The sequence below is a fragment of the Mustela putorius genome, unplaced genomic scaffold, assembly GCF_011764305.1.
Source record: "Mustela putorius furo isolate JIRA1106 unplaced genomic scaffold, ASM1176430v1.1 tig00537350_pilon_pilon_pilon, whole genome shotgun sequence".
Taxonomy (NCBI): domain Eukaryota; kingdom Metazoa; phylum Chordata; class Mammalia; order Carnivora; family Mustelidae; genus Mustela; species Mustela putorius.
The window spans coordinates 19,569,002-19,575,236 of record NW_025422471.1 but is presented as its reverse complement, the minus strand read 5'-3'; the positions used below and the strand labels follow the sequence as shown (position 1 = coordinate 19,575,236).

General features: G+C 39.2%; 1 protein-coding gene across 6 annotated transcripts in view; it reads left to right on the top strand.

The window, feature by feature from the left end:
* Window positions 1–67: 67 nt before the first annotated feature.
* XRCC4 (X-ray repair cross complementing 4) overlaps window positions 68–6,235 on the top strand; it is a 271,894-nt gene continuing 265,726 nt past the window's right edge. For 3 of the 6 annotated variants that reach the window (XR_199943.3, XM_004759129.3, XM_013059782.2), the window contains exon 1: window positions 70–171. The gene's annotated coding sequence lies outside the window, so the exon portion shown is untranslated. Of the gene's footprint in view, window positions 204–6,235 lie in introns of all 6 variants that reach the window. The other 3 variants (XM_045074488.1, XM_045074487.1, XM_045074486.1) reach the window with 3 other exon arrangements.

Genomic DNA, 6,235 nt, shown 5'->3' with positions numbered 1-6,235 from the left:
TCCCGAGCCGCGCGACCCGGACACCAGGATAGGCTCCTCACGACCGGAAAAGGCTGGAGCTAAAAGACGTCATGCGTCCGGGCGGAAGTGGACCACACTCTCATTGGCTGCGGGACGTCAGTCTGTGGGAGCGGGCCTTTTGGAGGAGACCGGAAGTGGAGGCACTGAGAGGTAGGGTGCGGAAGTGGGAGCTGCGTAGTTTAGTAAGTTAGGAATAGTAATGGTCCTCTGTGCTGTCCTTTGTTTGTTTGTTTCTCACTTTCTTTTTTAGTTCCCTATTATTTCCCTCTAGAATTCCTCAGTGCATGATTTTTCCCAGCTCGGAGCCCCCTCAATGTGTTGATGCACTCTCGGGGACGCCTGGTTCTCTCAACGTAGGCGCAGGGTGTGCACCTGCTACGCCCCCCGTTCGGCTTCTCCCTTTGCACCCGAGGGATTCTGTAGAATGCAGAGCGCCTTTGCAGTGCCCTTGTGTCTGTTGTGGAAGTCGGAAGGCATTGGAATCCGGAGGGTTGTGTTGAGTAGGCTGTGGGACACTTCGGACGCTGGCCTTGCCTGTCTCCCAGTCCCTCGCTCTTTGTAAACTGTCCGTTGGTTTCACCTGGAGCCTGAAGCCGACTAGGCCCTTTGGAGTAAGAAACTTGGTGTAGTAACAAAGGGAAGGAAACTGCCCTTTCCTGAGTTGAGTGGTTGCACAGGTATTCTAGAGAAGTGTTCCATCACGGAGAGGAATCGCATGCCAACTTTCTCTTTAATCAGTGTATTTAGCTTCTTTTAGTTTGGATAATCCCATTAGGTGAAGCTTTATTTTCCACCCGTTTTTGTCTTTGCATAACCCAAATGGAGAAACAAGAGTTTTGATGTATTCAGTTCGCATAGTTCTTGGGAACCCAATATATGGTTTTCAAATTAAAATGATACTGCCTTTTTACCAGTAGTCAGCCTCCCTCATCCCCCGTCCTTTCTTTTTACTTTATATCTAGTGTTGATAATGGTTTCCTTTTGCATGATTTCCTTTTTTAAAATTCACTGATGGGCACATATATTAAAAGATAATGGTTTTACTTAACTGCTTGTTTTCTCGAATCCCCAAATAGCCACCAGCAGTTTAAGATTAAGGCTCTTTGGGTGCTCGTGTTTGTCTTTGTCCTTCTTCTCCCCCGTATTTTTTATATTCTTTCCCCTGTGGCTCTTAGATTAAGACCCACATTTGACCTGCATGTTGTTTCTTTTAATTTTAAGAAATGCTTCTCTTAACTTTTCTCCACTTCTCCATTTCTTCACTTCTTCATTTATTGCTCTTCTGAACAAAAATTCTCTAAGGATTTTATATTCCAAATCCCCATTCCTCTTTTTCTGTACTTTTTTTGAGATCATTCCAGCACGGCTTTTGGTCCCACCCGTCCCCCCCAAACCTCTTCTTAGTGTCACCAGTGGTTTCCAGGTGTTAATCATTCCGTCTTTTTTGTATTTGAACTATCAGCAGACTTTGACGTAGTTAATCCCTTCCTTCTTCATGATGTATTTTCTTCACTTCATTTCTAGGACATCACACTCTTGGTTTTCCTTCTACCTTATTGGTTCCTTTTGTCTTCTTCTGTTCTTCTTGATTTCTTATTGCTAAGTGTTCCAGGGCTTCAATCTTTGCTTTTCTTCTTTTCTTCTTTTTACACTTCGTTTTAATTATATCATCGAGTCTTAATGACTTTAAATAACCTTGAGTATACTGAAGGCTCCCGAATTCATATTCTTAGTTCCCTCTCTTTCTGAATTCCAGACATTAATACTAGAAGAAACTGGGTGAGATGTATATGGGAACTCTGTGTTATCTTTGCAACTTTCCTGTAAATTCATTATTACACCAAAATAAAAAGTTTATTAGAAGAAATGTAACATTACTTCTTTGCGTAAAACCATTTTATGACTTCTCATTTGATTCATTTTAAAAGCTAACAACTTGACATGGGCCTACAAAGCTCTACATGATCTGTTTTCCTATTACCTCCCTGACTTCAGCCCTTTGTATGCTCTCCCCTCACTCTGTCTTAGCCATATTGGCTTCCTTGTTTCTTTTTCTTTTTATTTATTTATTTATTTATTTATTTATTTTTAACGATTTTATTTATTTATTTGACGGACAGAGATCACAAGTAGGCAGAGAGGCAGGCAGAGAGAGAAGGGGGAAGCAAGCTCCCAGCTGAGCAGAGAGCCCGATGCGGGGCTGGATCCCAGGACCCTGAGATTATGACCTGAGTCAAAGGCAAAGGCTTAACCCACTGAGCCACCCAGGCGCCCCAGCTTCCTTGTTTCTTAAGCCCACTTCTGCCTTAGGGCCTTTGCACTGGCTGCTTCATCTGTTTGGAATGATTTTTCCCAGACATCCTACAACTGATCTTCATGTATGTGCTCAAACATCACCTTTTCAATAAAGCCTACCTCACCCTCCCTATTTAAAATTGCAGGTTTGCAACTATACCCTTTCCCTCACTGGCCTCTGTACTCCCAGTTTTCTCTATCCTGTCTAATCTTCTCCCTTGACTCTAGCACTTATCACCATACTATATATTTTACATATTATGTGGTTTTTTTCATTGTTGGTCTCCAAAGGAAAGAGTTGTTATCTGTTTTGTTTCCTTATGCCAAATTCTAAAGCTCTATCTGATGATATAGAAGTGCACATGTTTTGGTTGAGTGAATGAATTTGATTTGGTATTTGAATTTAGTCATCCTTGATTTATAGTCATTGTGAAACATTGAATTGTTTATGGTTTCCAGGTATTATGCTGTTTCTTGCCTCCAAGCCTAAGCTCATGCAGGGTCTTCTGCATGGGGTGCCTTTTCTTTTTTTTTTTTAAAGATTTTATTTATTTATTTGACAGACAGAGATCACAAGCAGGCAGAGAGGCAGGCAGAGAGAGAGGAGGAAGCAGGCTCTCTGCGGAGCAGAGAGCCCGATGCGGGGCTCGATCCCCGGACCCTGGGATCATGGCCTGAGCCGAAGGCAGAGGCTTTAACCCACTGAGCCACCCAGGCGCCCCGGGGTGCCTTTTCTTATCTCTTTCCTTTTTACCTTTTAAGATTCTTATCAGGTGTAACTCAGGGAAGCCTTCCCTGAAATGTTCGGCTGGCTTACATGAACTCTTGAGAGGAGAGACCATCCCACCTCTGCACTTTACAAGCTTTTACAATAATTATTTTGGGGTGTTTTTTTTTTATCTCACTAGAGAGATCAAAATGTATCTTACTCATTCTGGGGATATCAAAGCCTGGTACATAGGAAGCAGTCGTAAATGTTTTAATGCATTAATGGCATGACCAAAGTCACTTAGCTATGAAGCAGTAGAGTTTTGATTTCAAGCTGACTCTTTTGGGTATAAAATCAGTGGTCTGTTTGCTATACCTTGTTCTCTAGGAAAAAGGTAGCTGTCCTTAAAATAATAGAAGGATTGTTTTTATACAGGTAGGAGGTACTTAATCATTTTATTGTCCAGGGCAGTTTGTTCCTTGTCATTTGTGAAGCTGCCAGCGCTGATGAGAACATGAGTTGTGCTCTTTTTCCTAAGACATTGGCTGAAATGAACAGAGGGTTATCATAGTCATTATAGTCAGCAGTTTTTAATGTTGATGAGATGGGGCTCTTTGTGGAAGAACACCCTTGAGACTTCTGTTGCCTCAAAGTGGGAAAGCCATACTAGAATTCCAAAATGCTCATGAGGCATCCATACTTTTGGTAGATGCCAGTACTGCCAATAGCTTTAAATTAAACCTTTGATTGGGTGCCGTTGGGAAATCCCAGGCTATTTTCAAGATATTGCAAAGATTTTTCTCACACTGATACGGAAATTTGTTGTTAAGGTTGAGTTAAAGATAATAGTTTGTTAACATAATTTCTGATACTTGGCACAAAACATAGGTGATTTTGTATTTAAAACACTGTTTAGGGGCGCCTGGGAGGGTCAGTGGGTTGAGGCCTCTCTGCCTTCGGCTTGAGTCGCGGTCTTGGGGTCCTGGGATCGAGCCCCACATTGGGCTCTTTGCTCAGCAGGGAGCCTGCTTCCCCCTCTCTCCCTGCCTGCCTCTCTGCCTACTTGTGATCTCTGCCAAATAAATAAATAAATAAATAAATCTTTAAAAAACAAAACAAAACAAAAACATTGTTTAATTGTAAATAATGAACTAGACTTCTAACTACCTTTCCTGGTAAACATTTTTAATTTAAACTGTCCTCTGAATATTATCATCATTGTCGTAGTCCATAAACCAATCTTTTTATAATGTTGCATAGCCTTCAGGACTAACAGAAAATAAAATAATCTGACTATAAATTCTGAAAAGCCTTCAGCAGCTTTCAACCCCAGCAGTGGGGTTGAAAATGGTGATTAGGCTTGGGATCAAGTAATCAAAAGCAGCTCTTGCTAAATTTGTGCCTTGTTTCTTTGAACTTTATTAACCCTGTAAAAGGGTCCAAAATGTTGAAATAAGCAAGAAAGTCAATCAGGTCTTTGTGTGAGAGGATGCTGTTGAATAAAGAAAGACCTTGCTCAACTGGAACAGAAGCAAGCGGCTGCTAAGAAATAAGATGCAGCCATTGTTGAGGAGACTCATCAAAGTCTTGACAGTATAAATATTGACATGCTGAGATATGTCAATATTTACCATGGAATTTGGAAGTTGCCAAGTTCCTGTTTAAGAAATGTGACCCTAGCATTGAACACAGTATATCAATAAATAAGGAACATGTCCAATGAACAGCTGCTCAGAGAAAGTAGGATAACATCTGTTTAAACTTTGTAGCATTTAAAGTTGAATTAAAAAAATTTATTGACAGTTCTTTGGTAATTTATAGGTGGATGCTTAGTACACTAATGTAGTTCCATATGGGGGCTTATGTGTTTTTTAAAAAAAATGACAGCGTGGTTGCAATTTATAATTTTGTAAAATCGATAAACTGAATAAAAAAGCTCTTGCCTTAATCCTGTGTTTAGTAACGAACCTCATCATTCTACATATTATTCTTACAAAAATTGGCTCAATTAAGACTTAGATATTACTTTTGGGAACCAAAGTTTATGCTCTGAGAATTTAGCAATAGAGAAAGCATAATAAGTTCCTGAAGTTTAAATGTGATAAGATTTGGTCTAATTGTTTGATAGTTATATCTCAGAAGAAAATGAGTGGATTAAAGGGCTAGTAAAGTTTATATGTTTGGTTGAATGTCGCAGATTACCACTGTTAATTCCCATATGGATATCACTGTAATAGAGCATTTGATGCAAAGTAAAGACACATTTGAAGCTTTTATACCAAGTCACTGGAACCATACAAACAGTCTTACATCTGTTTTGCAGACGTAAGTTTAAACTGAGCGTTCTTTGAATGATGGTCCTAAAACAGTCCTTGAAGAGCTTTAGCCATGAGTATCAGGACTAGTCCTCTCATTGCTTTTCTTTTCTAATAAGAGACTGATGGCTTTTGTATAGCAATCTTAATTGTTTAAGTGCATCACACTCCTCTAAGCTTATATTGAGAAGAATGGTTGGAAAGTATAGTCGAAGTCATATGTTCTGCCAGGAGCTACATTTGTTTCTATAAATATCTTATAAACGTGAAAAAATGAATTGTATTAGAGGTTTATAACAGTCTTTTAATGTGTTCTTTGAATATATTAAAGATGGAAGAGAAAGAAACAATTTTAAAATGTAAATTGATTGGGTCCCTCTTTTAGAGAACATTTGCCAATATTTTGAGGTAAGCTGTTGAGTTTTAAGGAGAAAACATTAAACTTATTAATTAATGATTTTTAAAACTTGGAAAGCATTTTTTTTGCCATGTAACCAAGACTTGAAACTTTATTTGAATAGACATCCCCCCCCACCTGAATCATTAGGGCCTTTTGGAAAATATTCACCAGTTGTCTTCTTGAACCACCTGTTACCAGTTATTTATCATGTAGCAATAACAAAGTTGCCCAGTGCTTTCAAATGTCATGTGCTTTAGAACTGATGAGAGTGAGCTGAAAAATGAAATTATTAAGCTGAAAATGTGAAACTTCCTATTTGGTGTTGAATGCTATGAGTTTAATGTAGTGTTTCCCAAAGTTTGGTATTCATGCCACTAACAGAATATACACATTGCAGGTACTATGAGATAATTGAGGTTTAGAGAATTAAATAACTTTCTGAAGTCCACACAACCACGGAATGATAGTGAGGATTTCATACTGAGGTCTTACTGA